The sequence below is a fragment of the Phyllostomus discolor genome, chromosome 10 (assembly GCF_004126475.2).
Source record: "Phyllostomus discolor isolate MPI-MPIP mPhyDis1 chromosome 10, mPhyDis1.pri.v3, whole genome shotgun sequence".
Classification (NCBI taxonomy): Eukaryota; Metazoa; Chordata; class Mammalia; order Chiroptera; family Phyllostomidae; genus Phyllostomus; species Phyllostomus discolor.
In genome coordinates this window covers 10,896,184-10,918,932 of record NC_040912.2, presented here as the reverse complement: position 1 = coordinate 10,918,932, position 22,749 = coordinate 10,896,184, and the positions used below count along the sequence as shown (strand labels likewise).

The window sequence follows — 22,749 nt, the reverse complement described above, 5'->3', positions numbered from 1 at the left end:
AGTTCGGAGTAAGGCGGTGAGAAACGAACAGTCCTCCGTCCGTACGGTCTCAGGGAACACTGAAGGGAAGGGAGTTGTTTAAACACTGAAAAACAGAAAGGAAACACAAAGCTCTTCCATATATTATGTCAAAACCGGCCCAGAGGTATGTTACAGTCCAGGCCAAGCACTACGGTTTCGAGCCAGTCCCGTCATGATTCTCTGGCAAACTGCACCGTCACGGTTATGATGCACTGGGATGAGAGGTGCTATATAAATGTCAAATGTTACATAAATGTCAGGAATAATTATTGTTAGTTAATGGGGCTAAACTGTTCCTAAGCAAAGCTCCGACTCCCAGCCAACACATCCTCAGCAAAGGCTCTCACCACCAAACACCCAGGAGAAGGGAGTTCTAGAAGGGAGCTGGGCTTTGGTCTGGGCTTTGCAAACAGCGGTTGGGATGGTGCCAGTGCCGCCACTTGCTCAAGTGACTTGAGGCCAGCCAGCCCCCCTCGCCTCCCGGCGTCTGCCTTAGCTCACCTGTACAATGGGGATAATTATAACACTCGCCCTACTTCTCCCGCTGGGTTGTTGTGCGAACCTGGGAGTTGGTGTGGGTGTGAGTGCTTTGTGAAGTGTGAGCTGCTGCAGGGATAACGGCTGGAATTTAGCCGGCGCCTTGCCCTGCATGCAGTCCGCCTCACAGGGAGAGCATCTGAATGGACAGTAAGCTGGACATGGTGATGGTGGCCGGCCAAGGCTGAAAACGCCAGGCTCCTTCTCTCTCCGGCAGTTGTCAGGAGGACACTGCAGACCAGGCGCCCGGATCCTGCCACTGGCCCTGGCGCTGCCACTTGTCAGGCTGTGAGCTGGGGCGAGTCACAGACTAGGCTCTGGAAGTGATCGCCAAGGGCCCTTCCGGCTCTGACGCTGAATCTAAATCAGGCTCATCACTTGGCTCTAGCTGTGATTCACCTTTCGCCCCCAGGAGCAACGCTTCCTCTAGCTCCTCAGAAGCACGGAGCAGGGGTCTCCGAAAGGGTGGGGTCTGTGTATTCCGCGTGAGTGTTCACAATATTGGAACTCCCTTGGGTGCGAGGTGGCGTGGGGGGCCGGTAGAAGGTCCATGAGCGAGCGCTCCGAGAAGCCAGGATGCAGGGAGCACTGTGATGAGGTCAGGACTGTCGCAGGCAGAAAGGAGCTGGACATCTGCCGGCGAGGGAAGAGTGGAGCGCCCTGAATTTGTGTTCGCGGAAAGTCTTTCCGCACCCTTCAGGGCCCCGGTCGCCAGCTCTCCCCTGCCCCCATCCCAGCACCTTTCGAACGCTTCCAGGCCCTCCTTGCAGGACAGCCCCTCCTCCATGGTCCTGTCTGAAACCCTGAGGATTGTTTCCAAGCTGACTCACACCACTAATGTCAGGGAGCCGTGTCACACGGCGCTGGGCTCTGCAAGCTGTTGCTTGCGCCGTCGCTGCCACCGCCGCCTGCCTGCCAACACGCGCTCGCCAGCGGGTGCATCAGGGTCCGCTCTTGGGGCGGGGTCAGGGCGGGGCCGGGGCGGGGCCCGCCCCCTTGGCGCTCCGGCCCCGCCCCTCCTTCCCTCCCCCGCGGACCGCAATGATTTAGAAGTTCAGGAATCCCACGTGACGTCACCGGGGGGGTGATGTAATGCACTCTAAATAGAATGTATTGTAATCTTTGCTCAGTCCAACGTGGTCCCTTCACCCGGGCTCTGCTCTTGCCTTCTCCACACTTGTTTGGTAAGTTCCTAAAAATACGGCCGGGCCACTTCTGGGGCTTTTGCATTTAGCCACTTTTGTTGCACTTGCCGAGGGAGCCATCCGCGGAGCCTACTTGTTGGCAGGGGCTGGTTCTCGGCAGCCGCCGAGAGGTTATTTGGTCCAGTGGGCAGGTCACAGGGCAAGGAGTAGGGAAGATGCGATGCCTTTTTTGGAGGGTGATCTGTGTTTTGTAAACACACTGGCGGACCCGAGGGAAGTCCGGCCCCAAACGCTGGTGGACTGTGGAATTGTGCTGTGTCCTGAGGCCACCCTAGAGACCCCACGCCGCGTCCATCCCGGAGCGCGTCTCCGTGGCCGCCGCGCCGTGCGACTGGAGGGATGCTAACGTGGAGTGAGCGCTGTGTCCGCCCGGCGTGCGTGCGTGTGTGGGAGCGCGCGTGTGTTTCCCTGACACGGGGAACAGTTATGAATCGGGGGTGTGTGTTTGCCTCCAGAGACCTGGCAAGGTGCGGAACCCTCCAGAAGTGCGGTCAAGCGGTGGCAGCGGCGGCGGCAGCGGAGATGGCAAGCCAGGAACCTTCCCCCGCGTCCCCAACTTCCCCGTGATGCGGCGGATCCCCGGAGAAAGTTTGCAAACTTCCAGCGGGCGCGGCGAGGACGCCGGGTCACCTAGCGGGTGGACAGGCGGGTGCGCGGGGGCTCGCCCCCTCCGGGGTGCTGGGCCTGCTGCTGCCACCTCTCCCGCGGGGCTGCCCGCCGCAGCTGGTGGGCGCGCGCCCGAGGAGGGAACTTGGCTCCTGGCGGGCACTTACTTGCCTTGGGCTCCGGGTGCGGAGGGCTCGACAGTGGCGAGGCTCCGCTTGCTTTCCCAGCTCCAGCCGCCCCTGCCTCCTTCCGTCCGGTGCTCGCCGGCATCTTTACCTCTTCCCCGCCGCTGCCCCAAGTGACAGCTGCCGCCGAGGCGCGGTGGCAGTTCCTGGCGGCGGAACCTCTACGGCAGATTCTCCACGGAACCGCTTAAACTTTTCACGAAGTTCTTAGAGGGGCAAGACATGCGAAGGAACCACGGAGATGTTTTTCTCCCGGCGTCTGCATCCCGCTTCTTTATTGCCATACATTTGTCCGGGGGAAGGGGTTGTGTAACCGCTAGACGAAAGTCCCAGACCAGGGCCGCCCCCTCCCCAACTTTCCCCGGACGTGTGCCCCCACCACTTGATGCCCTTTCAAGGCCAGGACCGGAGTGGGCTGCTTGTACGTTTCGCCAGCGTCCGCAGAGCGTGTTTGATTTTTGTTTTTCCCTCCCTCTCTGACATGTGTCAAGGAATACAGGCTGGATGCAGGTCCATTACGTCATTCTGCAGGCCAGTAAGTGTTTGATTCACAGCTTCAGATATTCAAGGGTTTGGGGGCTCGGAAATGCTGACGAAGCAACTCTGCTGTCCACCCGCAGCCCCCAGCGTACTTGTAGAGTCTCGGGTTCCCCGGGCATCGTTCTGGCCCTCTCCTCCGGGACCCCTCCTCCTCCACCCCCTCTCCCGCCCACGCCGTTATCACTCGGGCCCCGCCTCCGCCTTTCACTGCCTTCCCTGGGGCGCACACTGTCCCCGGAGTGTGCGTAAGAGCTTCTGGTGTCGGAGCGCGGTACCTGATCCGCCCAGGCACAATCTGCCCTTTTCTATTATTTAAGCAAGGCACCCGCGACGAGCCCTCTTCTCCGGGCGAAAGTGCTCAGCCCAGACCGAAAAGGCATCTCAGGAAACGTTGAGGGAGACGTTCTGACAATACTGTGTCCCCGTGGTGACTTAGGAAAACAACACACCCACTGCAAACAAAGTGTTTAATTTGACTTAGCGCCTTTCCCCAACTGCTTAGGGGAACAGGGAAGGAGGAGAGAGGGTGCTGGCTAAATCAAATGTAGTTGCAAGGAACCAGATTAAACGTTCCGTTTCCAAAGTGAGGGAATGTGAGTCCCTGGATCCAAAGTACAGTATAATGAGTTGTTGTGTGTTACTCTCTCTCTTAGCCTGAAGTTTCTGTACTCAAGGAGGAAGTTTACTACTTGCGTTATTAAATCGAGTCAGAACTTCGAATCTGCCAGTTGAAATAAAAAAATACTGCCTGTGACATGTATAAGGGGGTACAAGTGAAAACTCTTGGGGAGTGTGTGCATGCAGCAGAAATCACATAAACTGCTAGCAGGGTTTTGGATGGGAGGGTGGATGACTTGGGTGCTCTCCGGTTTGGAGTGGGTGAAAGCTAGACAAAGGAAAATTTATATTCTGAGGAGGTGGGGGTTTCTCGCAGGACACATGTTTTGTTACAATCGGGTCTCGTGTCCGCCAAGCGAAAGCCATGCCGTAGAGTAGACGTTTGTGGAATTCCTGTCTGGGGTCTAATTGACAGTCCTTCCCCGAGCCCGTGGCCGTGTTTATTATTTATTCACAGTTAGCCATGGAATGGTATAACCCCCACGCAATCCATGTGCATCTAAGATGTTAAACTTCTTGTTTGCGATGCACAGAGCGAGAGGGAAAAAACGGCCCGGGGTCGCCGACACTGAAACGTGTGATTAATGATCGGTGATTTAGTGATCAGTGATTAGTGGTTTTATTCAAACTGTTACCTTTGACCAGAAGCACACATCAGAGGATTAACAGGCTCTTTAGATAAATGCTCATTAGTGGAAGGGGAAAGGCAAAGATAATAGGCAGGCACCCAGGGACAACTTTCGAAGAAAATCATTCCCGTCTTCAGAATAATAAGCTCTATTAACAGAAAGCCCTTTTAATTTAAAACTTGCTTTTATCTTGTAAATCAAAGTTAGATGTAAAAGTTTGTAGTGCCATTATAACCTAAATTTTCCCATATCCACTAGATGTGGATTATCTCCGTAGTGATCTATTTTTTTTTTTTATTTAAATAAACAATTGGACCTTTAGAGCAGCTGAGCCCTGACAAGTCCTTAGCTCCCTGGGCTGGAAGGTGTCCCCCCTTCTGGAGTGGAGAGTGCCACTCGCTAACTAGATGGCGCACTGTTATTTGGTGTTCTGTGCTGTGCACGCAGCTTGGGAGCCTCAGCGAGCAAGTAGCTGCTTGTGAGGTGTTCTTCAACACTTGCAACAAAGTTGATTCTGTGTAGGGTTGGAGGCTAGACAGTTCTACAAGTTTTCAGTCACATTTTCCATGTCAGTTAAATCTAGGGAGTTTAAGGCTACTGGAAAAATTGGTCTCATTACTAACAGAAACGCAGGGAGCGAGGGAGGCAAGGAGGTACGAGGACCCAGGAGGTACCTCTGAGTTGCAGAAGTGATTGTAGAATACCAGACCTGTTCTTTTTTTTTTTTTTTTACTAAGAGTTAGTTTCACAGTCTTGCGGTGTGAAACACTGAGGCAAATACTCCGATTCCTTTTCTTCCTAATATTGCCGGTGTAAAGGAGGTTACTAGAAAGAAAGGAAGGAAAGAAACTTGATTTGGTGACTGCAGGAAGCAACACGTTGCTGCCTTTATTCTACAGAGAATGGTAAGATGATGTTTATTATGCTCATTAAAGCAGAAAGGGAACTTTGCGGTTGGCTAAAGGAGGCGGATCTTGTATTTTCTTAGACCAGATTCAGAAAATGGGTTTGTATTTGGCATTAAATTGTAATGTTGCCTTTGCCAGCTTCCTGGGACGTGGTAGCATTTTGTGTGGAAGGGGATGTTGTGTGTGTGTGTGTGTGCGTGTGCATGTGTGAATAAGACCTTTATTTCCTGGGTAAGATAATGTTTGTGAGCGTGTTTACGTGTCAGGTAAGAATTCCCTTATTCCGTGAGCTTTTATGAGTCACTTCAATAAGTACTTAAGTTTTAATAAAGAAGGAATTCTTTAAAAAGAAACCTAAAACTTAAAAATAAAATGAACCAAAAAACTATTTTCTACCTTCCAAACTAGATGTGTATTCCCCCTGAAGAATGGTGCTGTCAGCTGAATACCAGCTATTACTTTAGTTCTGAAACTTAAAAAGAAAACAGTGAAACAACTCACCTGTGCCTCCCTGTAAATTTTCCCATTTTCCTTTGCTTGGAGCACTTTAAATAGATCTATTATTTTAAATCCTGACTGATTCATAGTGACTTTTGTTTGTCAACTTTACTCAGAGCAAAAACACATTTGTTCAGTTGATAGCATCTTCAAGCTGACTGTTTTTTAATGTAAATTGCTGATGCCCATACATTGCCTGTAAATTAGGTCTCATAATTAATACAGGAGCAGATAGTTTGTTAGAACATTCTCATCCCGAAAGTGGAAACGGCACCTTTCCTTCTACATCACTGTGGTGTTGCAGCTTTTATTTGAATAGGTGGTTAAATGAATGGTAGTTTGTGGAGAGACTTTTCCTTTGTAGCTTTTCAATGGCAGTGAGTTGAAGGTTTTCATGACAACTACTGGTCAGGTTCCCATACCTGCAGATTGAAAACCAGTGAATTATCACAAACTTTCCATGCCTAGTTGTGCTGATGTCAAGTTCCTGGTCTCCTGATCTCTTACTACAGTTTACCTTTTAGCAATGATGTATCACCATCTTATGGCAATATTTCCTCAGCATTGGAATTTGCTTCTTATTAAGTTGCAAATCATTTTGGGTGTGTGGGGAGGATGCTCTCTGGATGCTCCCCGAGATGTGGACTTCGTATCTGTGTTTGCAGTTAGTTTTCTTCTGGTCGTGTTGTTGAATTAAAACTGGGGATGTGAGTGGACTTATTATTTTTGTCATTTTTTTTTCTTCTCCACTTCAAAGCATTGCTGCTAGCCACAAAATTGCTGTGACTGTGCGGGTGTCTCCCGCCTATATGCTTCCTTTGCATCTCACAAATTGGATTTCTACAGCAATTTAAGATCCTTTTTTAGAGGCAGCTTTCTTGGATGAAGATGGAACAATGATCTCAGTCAATTCATTATCTTGTCCAGTTTAACTACTAGCTGTATTATGGGAATCAACCAATGCATTTATAAATTAGTGTTTAAACATTTAAATCTAGGGCTATTTCTCTAAATCCTATTTGAGAAAATTATACAATGGAGTAAGGTAATAAACTGGGGGGGGCAATAGCCTCAAATATTTGAGTGTGAGAAAGAAGCACTTCTGGAGATGGTAAGCAGACTTAAAGGAACCTTTCTGTGTTGCTACTTGGAAACTGTTTTGTAGCATTGCTTTGAAAAAAAAAACCCTGGCACTTTAAAAATGACATCATGTTTAATATTTTCACTAAAGAGTTTCTTACATTTTGTAATTAGGAAAAAATGGGCAATTAGTGTTTTTTTTGAGGATCCATTAGTATGGCATTGTTGGGAATCAGAAATCATGAATTTAACTTGAGAGGGAGAGAGGGCATTTACAAATTTCTAGGTTATGAAAACCCTGTTCCAGAAACAAGAGCAAAAATTTGAAGCTCTGTTGAGACTCTGGAACTTTCGAAATAAAACTTACAAAGGTTTAGGACCAGTTCCTGAATGTATCAGATGTTAGGTTGGCATTTCCGTATTTCTCTCCTCCAGGCTCACTCTATTGGCCAATTACCTTTTCTGAGAAATGGACCAGAATCCATTCAACACTTTAAAAATATGTACTTTTAGTTGCAGCCTTCTATTTCCTCAAGGTTTACATTTCTAATCTCTACCCTAAAATTAACAGGCATTGAAAACTGCCATGTTGGTGTTTGGCTTGGACTAATTTTAGAGAGTAAGAGTTCCTTTCCGCCTAGGGATTCCGAGGGCAAGACAGAAAGGCTTGTAGCGCATGTCGCACGGAGTTGGGGGAGGTCTTCTCACTCACGGCTCAGTCTTTCCACGTGGAAGAACAGGACGGGAGGCCTGGTGGCGTTCCCTGCCTCACCCAAGGCCCAGAACGGAAGAGTGCCGCACACAGCCTGGACATGCAGTCTCTGCCTCGAGGTCAATCAGGTCTTCCTCCAGACGAGCTAGGCCATCAACAATGTCCCTGTCCCAAATGAAACACAACCCATGGCTTTGGAAGCCTGCTCTTTGCAAGCCTTTGCTCACTAACCTTTCAAAGACATTTAAAAAAAATCAGATCTTTCGAATGAATGCCCTACCCATATAAACTGCAGTTTCTATTCTATTTATTCTTACTTATATAGCTGCGATGTTAATTTTTCTAGTATCGACCTTCTTATTGGAAGGTCATTCTTCTTCTTCTTCACCATTACGATTAGACATGCTCCTTAAAACCACACCATCCAGGTTTCGTCAGAGACTAAAAAGCAGGCAGAACTAAAAATGGCCTGAAAGACCATCTCAGAAGAAGGCAGTCACTTTCTGTACTTCTTGTCTTTTCTTTATCCTCTTTGAGGAAGAGACCCAAAAAATCATTTAAAGTTAAAATCAATAATCTTTCTCTTAGTCGAAGAGAGCAACAAGTGTGTTCATGCTGGCAGATGTCCTTTGGCCCGGGATGCATCTGTAACTCATTATCTGCCCAGGTTGCTGTGTAGGAACGAGCAGGTTTGGAGGTGAATATTACTACATGGGAAGTGAGTTGAGTCTGGAAGTATGCTCTCTGTGGCTTGACTGGCAAAACTCGACTAATCGCAGCTAATAGAAATCATGCCTGCAACACAGGGGGCTCCGGAGCACCAGACACTTGATTTAAGATGACATTTAAGTTATACAGTGTTCAGGATGGGGAACAAGAATATCTCAGTAGAAATCTTGAATGCATCTACTATACGTGTGGTTTGGCCTCACCTGCAGGTTTCCTTTCCAGCTCTTTGCAGGGAGGCTTTGTATCAGAATGCGGGTCTCTTTTGTTCTTTCATTTCACGGGGGAGCCCCGTGGTGTATGATTCCTCAAATATAACACATTTCAGCCAGTTTTATGCAATTTGCTCTCTGCTGGTTTCCCAATGGGGGGGAAACCACAGGCAACAAAAAGCATCTTTGTCGTCAGCCGTGATGCTGTTTGGCTTCTGAATGACCAGGTAGTAGTCCACGCCCCAGGAGTAGAAGGTATTGAGGACAAAGTCCGCGTCCCCCAGGGTACCTAGGTATGGAGTGCTGTGCCATTATGAAGACCCTGATTTGCCTCACTAGGACGACAATGTTGTCCAGAAAACCAGCCCTTCCGAGAGGAAAGACAGTGTCACAGGTTCAGACTTCTGAATTCTGAGCAGAGACCGATAGGGTGCTGAGGGTCTCCGGGGCTGCTTATTAAACTACAACATGGTAAAACGTTCGCAGGCTAGAACTTGACCATCTCCCTCTTAGAAGCCGCAATAATCCTTTTCATCCATTCTCTGCATTTTCTTTATGCTAATGCTTTTCTGGATTTATTTTTTTAACATCCGTTCTCAGTATTCTGCTTTCATGAGTGACCCTGCAACAACAAATCACAAGTATGCACACAACGGAGAGGGAACGTGTTTCCATAACAGAAATAGATTTAATACCAAATCTTAGAAGGAATAGTTAGCAAGATGAAAGAAAGGTTGGAATCTGGTTGAGGGCATCAGGGTTCTGCCATTCCCAGCTCTGCAACGCAGTGGTTTATGGCAACAGGAGATGCCTCAGACTGGAAGAGGGAACCCCTGGGTGCTGCCCAGAACTGATTGTGCTTCCCTGCCTCAGTTTCTTCCTTTGTAATAAAAGCGTATTGGTCTTGACCTGCACCATTCAGTAGTGGGAGCCACAAATGTGAGCTGCATATGAAATTCTGAATGATCTAGTAGCCACATTAAAAAGGTGAAAAAAAAACAAACCCCAGGTGAAGTTAATTTTAATAACATTTTATTTAACCCAACGTATCTGAAATATTATCATCTCAACACATAATTGATATAAGAATGTGGATGAGATACTTTGCAACTTTTTTTGGATAATCTTTGAAATCTGGTGTGTGTTTTGCAATTGCCACATAATTCGGACTAGTCGCATTTCTTTTTTTTTTAAATAGCTGCTTTTTCTTTTTTAAGATTTTATTTATTTATTGTTAGAGAGGGAAGGGAGGGAGAAAGAGAGAGAGAGAAACATCAATGTGCGGTTGCTGGGGGTCATGGCCTGCAACCCAGGCATATGCCCTGACTGGGAATCGAACCTGCGACACTTTGGCTTGCAGCCCGCACTCAGTCCACTGAGCTACGCCAGCCAGGGCTACTAGTTGCACTTCAAGTGCTCAGTGGCTACTTGCAGCCGGGGACTGTGGTATCGGGCAATGCAGGTCTGTCTTCTGTATCAGTGGTTCTTATTCCTGGCAGCCAGGTAGAACCACCTGTGGAGTGTATTACAAAAAATACTGTCTCTACCCCCTGGTGATTTCATTGGTTTGCGGTGGAACCCTGAGCCTCTCTGTTTTTTAAAAGCTCCAAAACTGTTTCTGAAGTGCAGCCAGGGTTGAGAACTGCCATTCTCACGGATCTCTAAGGAATCTTCTACCTTAAGATTCTGTGGTTCTTTTTAAGGAAAGAATCTGCGTTGCATTCAGAGTTCAAGGGCAGCAAATGGTTGTTATAAGGTGTGCTACACACTGTAAAACATTTAAGAAAATGTAATGAGTAAAAATTAAAATGTGCCGATTGACTAATTTAGAAGATATTTCTTTGTACCTCAGGGGAGCTCTGGTTTGTATAAGTTTCAAATGTGGATATTTTAAATGGTTTGTTTCCCCCTGCAAAATCCTCACTATGCTTTGCTTTGCAAGTGGCCTCTTAGAAACCCTCCCTTTTGGGTGGAGTCCAGGTGGGCACATGTCGGTTCCCCTGCTAGTCCGCTTCTTTGCCCCAGATATACTTGCCTTTAGCTGCTTGTGGAGGGAAAATCTTACTCCACTCGAGACATCTGCATCCCCTGTTCTTCTTTCTTCTTTCTTCTTCTTCTTTCTTCTTCTTCTTTCTTCTTCTTATTAGAAGCTTTTCATAAGTTTTGTGCTATTGCACAGGCCAAATTTGCTTTTTGCTCATGTCATGGTGTTAGTTAGAACGGCTCCCCACCCCCAGACTGAAAGTGTTTGTGCTGTTTGTCACCCTTAGAAATATTGGAAGAATCAATATTTCTCAACACACACCAGAGTGTTTTCCTTTAACTTTGTAAACAATGTACCAGTCTGTGCATTCACTAAATGATTAAAAAGAACCCCCTCAGGAAAAAAAAAAAGAAAGAAACAAAGAAAAAATAATGTTTTCTAAACTCCTCAGCCATCTTCTTTTGAAGTCCACAAACAGTATTGTCTGGGGAAGGGGGGAGACCTCAGGGCAGGCCCCGTGGCTCCCCACTGCTCAGAGCCTCTCCATTCCCGAGTTCGTGAGTCATTTCACCCTGAACTTCCCTCCCCGTCCCCCTAGCCGTCTGTTTCCAAGTGCATGTCTGTCTGACCATGTGCTTCTGAACATGACTGAACACCATGTCCAAGGACAAAATTGCACGTTTCTTTACATGTTGTGAGATGATATTTGCATTTTTCTGTCATGTCATTCATTAGAAGAATGTAACCTCCTTTTATTAGAACACAGCTTTAATTCCGTTTTATGGAGGCGGTTGACAGGGCCAGCCAGGCATAGCGTGCGTGCGTGAGAGGTTGGCCGGTGTGAGAGGAGAGCTCACGCATGTTAATAGCACCGCTCTGGGTGGCTTCCAGGTGAGGGTTTCCAGTGGGGCACTTGTCTGTGGGTTTGTGAGTAACACGCTTTCTGATGCTTTCCCATGCATTATCTGCACTTAGATGGTTTCTCCGCTAATTAAGCTTTAGGCTACATGTACCTGGACTGATGAACAAATATATAACGGGTGTGTTAGCCTCTTAACAAGGGACCTGTTCTAACCGCTGCAGGGAGGCATCTGCTACAGACCTGTGCTTCCGGTGGCATCGAGGGAGACTTTCTCTCAGGCTGCTTTGTGACGGACTGTTCGGGGACAATGTGGAGTGACAATGAGATTCAAGTTCTAAGTTGTTCAGCTCTTCTGAGGACTGAAAGTAAAGGGGCTTAGGTGTTCGCTCGTTGAGCCAGATACACCCTAGCCCTAGCTCCTGAATGATCTTTAATGAGATATTTTAGCTCGTGTAATACCAATGCAGTGTCTCCACACTGGGCCCAGAGCCATCTGCTTTTGAATATTTGGATATTTTTGTTTTCTTCTAATAATGATTACGGTGGGACTTAGCCGTTTTCGGTCTGTGCCTGCACCTCTGTGTCTTGGATGGGTGAAACACAAGCCACGATTAGTAATGCAGTCTGCGACCAGCGCCAGGGAGGGATTACGCTGGAGCCTCTTCTAAGCATTACCCTGGAGTTCGAGCAGTTTTCACATCCACACATCCATGTGGTTATGGTGGTTAAGCTTGTATATAAATAAAAGCCCTGGCCAATGAGGACCAGAATGCTACCAGCGTGCATCCTTGTAAACGCGATGATCGGGTTTTGAGGGCGCCCCTGGATACCGAGTTCCTTCTTGGGAGCACGTCTATTTGTCATGTTGATTTAGAGACACGCAGTGTTGATGAAAAGATATTACTAGATTTTGAAAAAAGGAAACCACATTGGAGACGCTCTTCTCTTCTAATAAGGCCTGTCTCAGCGCACGCGGCTGACGGTCCCACCTCCCGGCCTCGCGGAGCCAGATGACTAACAACCGCCATTCTCAGCGCGGAGCCGGCGGGTGTCCGCGCACAGGATGACGCTCAGGGTTTTGGCAGCGTGAAGCAGCGTGTAATTTGAAGTTGTGCTTTTTGCTAAACACCCGTGCTAATCTCCCAACCATTCAAAACGCTAAGAAAACAAAACAGCGATGGCTGCCTAGTGGATGGAAGCAGCGTAGACCCAGAAGCACACCTTTTTTTTTTCCTTTTCACGTGCCTCAGAAACACTCACAAAAATCAGGGGAAAAAAATTACACGTAATTACCCGACTTGCCCTTTGGAAGGGCCATTCTTAAGACAGACAGGTTCACCATATAAGCCAAGGTTGATTTTTAACCTTTCCAGGAAGTGTTTTTGTTTTTTCCTAAAGCACAAAAACTATAGCATCTTTAAAAGGAAGCTGGTAAATGGATGCTTTATCTTTATTTAATATTTAGTATATATTTTGGGAATCTTGTTAGGAAGCCTTGTATTCCTTTACACAGTGTTAGGTACTTATTGTTTGTTTTCAAAAGAAAAAAATAGGAGATGCTGGAGATTGGTTGCATCACAGTGTAAACATACTTGACCGTCCACTTAGACATGGTTACCATGATCAGTTTTATGGTAGGTGTGTTTCAGCACATTTTTTTAAAAGGAGGGATAAGGTTTGCCTGTAGGTGTTCCCCGGATGGAGAAATGGGACGTACAGGCCACTTGTTCGAAGTTAGATGCGGCGGCCTCAGTGCCTTGATGGAGGAGCAAGACCCTGAGGAGGACGATTGTGCCTCGGGCCTGTGCAGGGAGGTGGTGGGTGGGTGATGGATTTTAACGCGTGGGATGATCCAGGGAGACAGCAGCTGGGCACGCAGCGCCCGTCAAATGGTTCTCTTCTGGACACTGGCTTGGGTGGCCACGTGTATCGAAAGCTGTATCATTTAATCGGGGAAACACATCATTTGACACCTCTGTTCACATTGACTATCTCTCTCAGCACGAGGACGTGCTCGAGTAAGACCAGTGAAAAAACACAGCCTTGTCGTTTATCGAGAGAATATAAACTCCACTTCCTGTCTCTCCCCTTCCCTCCCTCCCTCTCTTCCTTCATCAGACCTTTACTGAGCACATATTATGTGCCAGGTACTAGGGGCACCTGATCAAAACCAGACTCAGTTCCTCTCTCCTCACAAAATGCACTGAGTAAGTCACTGCAATGGAATGGAATGTGGTGGGAGGGCGAGGGGTGCGAGGGTGGAGGCAGAGAGCTCAGGTAGAGGGTTAGTGTGGTTGTCCGGGCAAGAGGTGATAGTGTCGTGGACCACAATGGCGCCAGATCCAGAAGCCATTTCAGAGATAGGGCCACTATGACTGGGGCACTGATTAACTAGAAGATGAGGGGAAGGGAGGAGCTGCACTCATTCTAAGGGAAGAGGGAGCCAGGCAGGATGAGCCTGACCCAGCAAGGAAGGCTGGGTTGTCCTCTGTGGCGCTAGAGGAGGGGAAGGGTTCTGGCCCAGCGCCCCGTAATCTTGTGTCTGAGTGCTTGGAAGAGAACAGAAAATAGCTGTGAACAGAAACTCAAAGAGCAGCCGTAACTAAAAAAGGTAGCGCAGTCATTGTATTGCAAGGCAGTGCTGTTTGGGTGATTTCTGTCAGAGGGGAGACCCTCCAGGGAGAGGGGCACCCGCCCACCAAGGCAACCGCAGCTCCGGCACTCAGGGGGACTCTGGGGACGGCCAGGTGTGGTAGTTTCCTGGGGCTCCTGTAACAAATTACCGCCAATGAGGGGACTTAAACAATAGAAACTTCCCTCACAGTTCTGGGGGCTAGGAGTCCAAGATCAAGGTGTCAGCTGGGTTGTTCCTTCGGAGGCCTGTTCTGGCTCCTGTCTTGCCCGTGTCTCTGCACAGTGTCTTCCTTGTGTGTCGGAATCTCTCCTTTTTATAAGGACACCAGCCGGACTGGGACCCTACTTAGCACCTGCCCTAAAGACCTTATTTTAGCTTGACTGCCTGTGTAAGGACTTGATCTCCAAATCAGGTCACTTTTTAGGATACTGGAGATTTGGGAGGCATGGAGGGGGGCACAATTCAACCCTGAACAGTAGGTTTGCCCAGCAAGAAGGCAGTCCCCAGGCCGAGTAGTGGTGGGACCCCAGGGGAGCTGACAGACGGGAAGTGATGTGGATTAGAACCAGACATTTTTCAGCCCATGTTAAAAATAAACTTCTGACGGACCCCAGAGAAACCTGGAGTCAATCTTCATAGATGTGGGTCCACGCATTACCTGGTACAGACAAAGCAAGCAAAACACAACAAACAGTTTAAAAAAAGGCTACACTTTGAAAATAGATGTACACATATTGCATTGATTAATGACTTTGCTAGCGTGGGTACTGACCTTAGTTTGGCCTTGAATTTATCCCTAGGGTTTGTGAAAGAGCAATGGCAAGAGGGCAATGTCAACTTTTATCCTTGAGAACAAAGAATTAAATAGAACCGTAGTTTGTTGCCCTGCTAGACTGAACAGTCATTGTTTCGATGTGCTAATATTTACTGACAAGGACAACAGCTGCTAGTTCCTATAACAGAACACACATACCAAATTGAGTATAGATTTTTCAATGCAGGAAGAAAAAATTCTGATTTTCTCGTTGTTGATGGACAATTTATACCTGTATTCTCCCTCTGGTTTGCACAATGAAAACACAGCAGAAAAAAAATTGTGTGTTTTAAAAACATATCATAATGGAAAGACAATTAAAGAATGGGCAAAGGATCTGAGTGGAGAGTTCTCCAAAGAGAACCTACAAATGGCTAATAAGCACATGAAAATGTGTCCAGCATCACTAGCTATCAGGGAAATGCAAATCAAAACCACAGTGAGATACTACTTCACATCCACTAGGATGTCTACGAAAAAAAAAAGACAGACAATGACAAATGTTGATGAAGATGTGGAGAAACTGGAATTCTCATACGTTGCTGGTGGGGCTGAACAGCAGTCTGGCAGTTCCTTAAACACTTACACACAAGCCTCATGACCCAGCGGTTCCACTCCTACCTACCCAACCTAGAGACAGGAAAACACATGTCCATAGAGAAAGTTGTCCATCAGTGTTCATAGCAGGGTTACTCATGACAGCCAAAAAGTGGAAACAGCCTAAAGTCCATCAACTGACGAGCAGATAAAGAAAATATGGTATATCCATATATTGGAATATCATTTGGTCATACAAAGAAATAAAGTACTTACTAATACATGCCATCACATGCATGGACCTTGAAAACATTTTGTTAAGAAAAAGAATCCAGACACAAAGGCCCACATATTATGTGGTTCCATTTACGTGAAAGGTCCAGACTAGGCAATCCGTGGAGACAGGTGGCAGATTAGTGGTTGCCTACACCGGAGGGTGGGACTGGGGATTTGGGGGAGGCAACTAAGGGATGTGTGCTTTCTTCCTGGAGTAGTGAAAATGTTCTAAAATTGATAACGGTGGTAATTTCACAAACCTGTGAATATTCTAAGGCTATGGAATTGTACATTTCAAGTGGGTGAATTGCATGATATGTAAATTCTATCTCAATTAAGCTGTTAAAAAAGATAATACATCAAGGAAGAAAACATGGGATGCTAAATTTAGTTGTAATATATACCAATGGGGTATTTTGATCCAGCAACTTCTCTGCATGTTTGGGATGAATGTATCAAGGTGAACAGTAGAGGAAGGTTCACAGAGGTGTTATAGACCATGGCAATAGGAACAGTCAACTACTACAAATCGTACAGCATATGTGTGTCTCTAACCCACACCTCTGTCCTGGGCTAGGAGCCCCAATTTCCAACTTACCCTGGCCATTTCCTCCTGGAAATGGACTGCTGCTGTTCCTTAATTTTCCAATTGTTCAAACATTCACATCTTCGCACCATGTTTCCTTGTGACACGCCCATTTCCGTGGGGACTACCGTCATCCTCTGTGCCCCCAGCCTGAATCTTCGTGACAATCACTGACTTCGTCTTTTCCTTTGGCCATCGTGAACATGTCACTGCCAAGTTTTGTAGACCCCCCCACACTAGCAATGTCCTTGAGTTTTGTCCTTCTGGCCTGCCTCCTTCTCAACCAGTTCCTTCTGTGAAGTGAGAATTAAGGGGCACAGAATTATCGGTTGAGTCTTTAACGAGTCTGGGCCAGTATCTACCCTCTTGATCTACCATGTCAACCTTCATAACAGACTTACCAAGGCGTTGAAGTTATCCCTTTTTATGAATAAAAAAAGTGAGGCTTAGAAGTTAAGGGACAAAACCAGTTACTGGGACAAAATCAGCAAATGGCCAAGTTGGGGTTTGGAACAAGCCTTGTCCAATCCCTTCGCTCACACTCTTTCCATTTGGCTACTGAATAAATCCCTATAGATGTATCCCATGTTGGAGCCAGACCATAATAAGCTCTCGTTTGTGCTGAGTGCCCCTCATGGTCAGCCTTTCCTCTCTCCTGGAGCACCTCCTGTCCTCGTCCGTCACTCCCCTTTCCTCCACCCTTCACCCTCTGCCCGTGGAGACACTTCTCTCCTCATCTCCCAAATTAAAAACTGATTTGAAAGTTAATGAATTCCGCCCTGGCTGGCATAGCTCAGTGGATTGAGCGCGGGCTGCGAACCAAAGTGTCGCAGGTTCGATTCCCAGTCAGGGTACATGTCTGGGTTGCAGGCCGTGACCCCCAGCAACCGCACATTGATGTTTCTCTCTCTCTCTATCTCCTTTCCTCCCCTCTCTAAAAATAAATAAATAAAATCTTTTTTTTTATTTCAATCATTGTTCAAGTACAGTTTTCTCCCCCCTACTCCCGTTCCAGCCCCTCCACCCAACCCTCCCCCCTTCCAATAAAATCTTTAGAAAAAAGAAAATTAATGAATTCCTTAGTGCTTTGTTAATATATTTCCTTACGATTTTTAAAGAAATTATCTTCTACTGCGGTTATTTTTATGTTTGTCATGAATTCCCTCGCCTACATTGTAAGCTCTGTAAGAGCAGAAACTGATGCTGGCTCCGTTTTGATGTCCCTCATAGAATCTAGCACAGAGTCCCTTGCGCAGGGTGGGTGCATAACGAACCCTGAGTGAATTGATCATGGGGAACTTGAACAGTGCTCTTTGTCATGAATTTCCTATGACCAGCATGAGACGGACGTTTGATGTGTGGCAAGTGTTCCTGGGAGAATCAGCCTGGGGAGACTCGGCATATTGATGGGTGTCCCTGCAGCTTAAAGACTATCGTAATAGCTCTGGCTGGTGTGGCTCAGTGGGTTGAGCACTGGCCTGTAAACCAAAGGGTTGCCAGTTCGATTCCCAGTCAGGGCACACGCCTGGGTTGCAGGCCAGCTCCCCAGGAGGGGGGGGGGTGCTCGAGAAGCAACCACACATTGATGTTTCTCTCCCTCTCCTTCTCCCTTCCTTCCCTTCTGTCTAAAAATAAATAAATAATTTTAAAAAACTATTGTAATAATTTTTTAGAAAAATCAGAAATGGGGTGGGATGACTAAATCCCAGAGAATCTCACAGCTGTAAGGAATCATTGATTTTTCATTTTCATAGTCGATTTCATTCCATATCTAGAGATGAATAGTTTTAATCGGAGCAGAGATACATTTTATAATTCTGCTTTCTTCACTTAAAACTATACCACAGACATTTTTTCATGTTGCTACATAGTTTTCAAAGCTATGATTATGCATCATATTCCATTGAGTTGCTATACCATAATTTCTTAACTATTTCCTATTGTTTGACATTCAAGTTTGCTGTAGATTTTTTTATGATTATAAAAAACACATGACCAGTCTTTTGGCAAGATAAATGTATACTCTGAAGACCTTAATCTCTTTCCCCTTATGCTGGTTGAAAACACCTTCCTTTAGAGTTGAGCTGAGTCAAAACTGTGACAGAGACCACATTTATCTTGGGCACCCTCACACTTCTTTGATTTTTTTTTATTCCTGCCTCTCAGCACATGCTGTTCCACCCCAGTGCCTGTCACAGGAGCTCAGGCTGCCCTCGCCCCTCCCCCCCAGACACTGCCTGCCTAAGCCATGCCCTCCTTCTCTCTCCTCCTAGCCCGACTTCTCACTACTTCTCCAGGGTCTCAAGCTTAGTACAATATTAGACACTCAATGCATTTCTTGGGAGATTGTAACTTTCTTACTGAAGACCTGTGGAGGTGGCCATGGGGCAGCCCAGCAAAGCCCACCATGAAAGGTGTGCCTTTGCTCTCTCTAGCTGTAAGTCTTCCAGGTCCTAAGGTCATAGCAGTTAACCAGCAGACAAAATCTCTATACAAGTAAGCAAATATATAATGCATCACAGAGCAGTAAGTGTTAAACGGAAAGATGAAGCTCGGTAAGTGGATACAGCACACTCCTTCATCTTTCAGATGCAGAAGTCAGGGAAAGCCTTTTTAAGTAGGCGACGTGAGCAGGGAGCTGCTGCAGTGAGATAGCAATCCCTGCAGAGACCTGGAGGAAGAGCTTTCAGTCTGAGGGGGCTGCCAGTACAGAGGCCCCGGTGTGGCTGGGGAGCTGCAAGGAAGCGGGCACCGAGGCAGTGGGGAAGGAGTGGGAGGCAGTGGGTGGCCAAATTATGTAGGGGCTTGGGACCATGCTATGAACATTGGATATTTATCCCAGCAATAAAGGAAGCCATCGGAGAACTTTGGGAACAGACTCCATCACTTCTAAAGACCTTCCTTGCTGTGGCTGAGGGGCAGACTGTGGAGGGCGAGGGTGGCCGAGGGAGACCTGTTAGGAGGCAAGAGAGTGGTGGCCTGCAGTGGGTGATGGTGGGAGAGGCGGTGAGAAGGCGTTTGGCTTATTTTGAAGGTAAAGCTGAAAGGACTCGCTGACATGCTGGGTACAAGGGTAAGAAAGAAGTCTGGGAGGATGCTTAGGTTTTTGACCTGAGATGCCGAACGGCTGAAGTTGCCATCCGCTGAGATGGCGCAGGTGGCTGAGGGAACAGGTTTGGTGGGGGAGATGAGGAGCTCAGTCTTGGGCAGGTTATGTGTGAGAGGATGTCCAGGACACAGGGGGATGCCACGTCTGGTGTTCAGGGGAGAGAGTGTGGCCTACTGTTATGAACAGAGTCAGGACCACAGTCTTTGGCTTCAGACAGGCCAGCCTCATCTCAAAACACCAGCCCCTGACTTGGTGCACCCCAGACACACTGGGGTTTCAGGCCCTTGAATGCAGCAAGCCTTACGAGCTGCAAGGTCTTTGCATATGCTGCCCCTTCTGCCCAGACCATTTCTGCCTAGACCATTGCCACCTTCCCGGTGTCCCTAACCCAAATTCAGCCCCCTGTGAAATACTCCTGCCATCCTGAACTTTTCCTTCATAGCACTTATCAACTTTCAAAGTTATATTCCCTTTAGTGACTTTTAATTCAGTTTTTAAAATTTAAAACCTGTATGTCCTACCAGAGTCTAAATTCTGACATGTCAGGGATCATGCATGTTTGGTTCATCACCATTTCCCCAACACGTAGTGCTGGCATATCACTTCTTCAGCACTGGCCGAATGAAGAGACGACTTACCAATTTATTACTCTACACAGGACATATTGCAGTTCTTTTATTTGTAACCATGCAATTCCAAGAGTAATCATACCTAATGATTTTCTTATCTTCTTAAAATGTAGACTGATCATGTAATGGCTCCAGGTACCTTCTCTGAACACATGCTTTTTCCATTAGGTAGCACGTGAGAAGCTACTGGCGTGTGGCTGAAGACTGACTGATCTCTTGAGTGTGAAACTCTGAAAAGAAAGGGCATTGAAAGCTCACATAAAGCTCCTAATCAAAGTCCTGACCTCCTGTTTCCTTGCCAGCACTTTGTTGCAGTTTTGTGGACACCTCTATCTAACATCTCCCCAAGGCTATTTTATAGTGACCTTTGACAAGACCTGTTACTTCCTACTGGCCCTGTTGCTCGGGGGGGAAAGAGGCCACGTGAGGCAGGGGTGGAGAGGGGGGGTTTGTGGGGGACGAGGAGACACGGCCCGTCTGTTGACCTTACTTGGTGGCTCTTAGAAAGGTTTCTTGTCTGTGGCCTCATTCTGGGAGATTATAAGAAATGATACGCGAGGGAAGAAATTTGATTTACTGAAAAAGGGCTGTTAGCTCATAAAAGAGCTATAGGTCTCTGTCTTTGGCAATGTAGAACTGGATGAAAAACAGGATTAAAGTAGGGGATGATTTCTTTACTGTCCTGAGAATAGAGCGAGCTTTCAGAAGAGCGTGTGCTGTTTGGGAAACACGTACCCTGGTTCCAGGAATGCCTATTCATGTAAATATATAGATCGATTGATTGGTGTATGTGTCCGTGGGGAATTTCACGACAAAGGAAGACACCATCTTTGTAGACGACACGGCCGTGGGAGGCAGCCACTCAACACATATGTTGTAGGCGTTCACAGCGCTAGACAGGTGTCGGGGGAGCGCGGTGAGCGGAGAGACGGCCCTTGCCGTCATGGAAGTGGTGAAACCTGCGGAGTCTCCGTCCCCTCGTCTGTAACATGGAGATAACAGTAACACTTCACAGCCTTTTAAAAAAGAGTAAATGGCTATGAATGTGAAAACAGCAGTTACATTTAAAAATGCTGTATAAATTAAGAGTGGTTTCATGATTGATATACCAAATAATAGTAGTCATTCCCTTTGGGAATAAATCCTGATTCATTATGTCTACTTCTGAAAATTCTCCATACCCCTGCAATCTAAGATTTCATTCTTAAGAGAGCTAAAATGTTCTTTTATTATATTCCTAATAAAAAGGGTATGCCAAGTATGTGGTTTGGGTTGTAGATATTTGCACCAGTTAGCTGCTGCTACGTAACAAATCACCCCCCCCACACCCCATACATACATATTTGTTAACTAAGAGTTTCTGTGGGTCATGGATCTGGGTGTGGCTTGGCTGGGTTCTCTGGCGCAGGGTCCCTCACAAGGCTGGAATCAGGGTGCCAGCTAGGGCTATAGTCATCCTGAAGCTAGGGGAGGGTCTGCTTCCAAACACACACACTGTTGCAGGCCTCAGAAGGTCCATCTACAAGATGATTTGTATGGCTGTTGGCAGGCTAAGAATAAGCAAGGGTTGCAGGAGGGAGAAGTGAGAGATCAGCATCACGCGTTGTTGTTGTTGTTGATTTTTTTTAATATTTTATTTATTTATTTTTAGAGAGGGAAGGGAGGGAGAGAGAGAGAGAGAGAGAGAGAGAGAGAGAGAGAGAGAGAGAAACATCAATGTGCGGTTGCTGGGGGTTATGGCCTGCAACCCAGGAATGTACCCTGGCTGGGAATCGAACCTGGGATACTTTGGTTCCCAGCCCACACTCAATCCACTGAGCTACACCAGCCAGGGCTGTTTTTTTTTAATCTAACCTCAGAGGCAACATCCCATCCCTTTGGCCATGTTCTATGCATTAGAAGCCAGTCACTAGGTCCAGCCTGCACTCAGGGGAAGAGATCATACAAGTGTCTACCAGAAGACTCGGATCGTTAGGGGACGTCTCAGTGTTGGCCTGCTCAGCAGGGCTTGTACACAATGCCATGAGCTAATGCTGTATGTGTGGCACTCATAATGTTACACTACTTGAAAAGAAAGAGACAAGGGAAATAAGTACCATCATTCCCCTAAGACACAGCAGTTAGGACAGACAAAGCAAGTCGGTGTTAGAGCCCTGTAGATACTGAGTTGTAGCCAATAAAGAAATCTGGTTCATTCTTTTGCTTCTGACACTGGCTCATTTAAAACCTTTTTATCAGGAATGCTTTTGAAAGTTACCTTCCAAATATTGGAGGTAAACAAAAAGTTTTTCCCAAGCAAGAGTATCAGATAAACAATAAATGGTAATGGAAGAAAATACAATAGAAATGAACTGTTAAAGTATGTTAATTTTAATGTGCCATCTCCTTGGATTGTTATCCACTCACTTGATTACTTTTAACCCACCTGAACACATAGCTGATGCAATCAGTTTAAGGTTAAGAGGAAGAACATTCCAGGCATAGAGGACACACAGTACTAGGAAAACGAGCTTGCCATGGTCAAGAAAAAGAAGAAAGACCAGTGTGGCCAGAGTGCAGTGGGAAAGGGGGCAAATGCTACAAGGTGACTCTGAAAGTAAAGTATGACGAGCCAGGTTGCGGGTTCAGATGTCAATCTAAATGCAACGGACAGTCATGGAGAACAGCTATGCATTTTTTTATGATTCCAATTCCAGTAGTTATTGCGTCAAGCTGTATTTGAAGAAAGATTCTGAAATCTATTAATTAGGGGCCACGCGTGGGCCGAGATAAAACCAGCGCTGAAACTGTGTAATAGGAGGTTATAATGACACAGCTGCGGAGTTGTGTGTTTGGACCAG

The 22,749-nt window shown here is 46.7% G+C and overlaps 1 protein-coding gene across 1 annotated transcript in view; it reads left to right on the top strand.

The window, feature by feature from the left end:
• The first annotated feature begins 1,682 nt into the window (after positions 1-1,682).
• Positions 1,683-22,749, top strand: part of CREB5 (cAMP responsive element binding protein 5) — a 380,468-nt gene continuing 359,401 nt past the window's right edge. The window contains exon 1 of the mRNA XM_028526229.2: positions 1,683-1,742. The gene's annotated coding sequence lies outside the window, so the exon portion shown is untranslated. The remainder of the gene's footprint in view (positions 1,743-22,749) is intronic.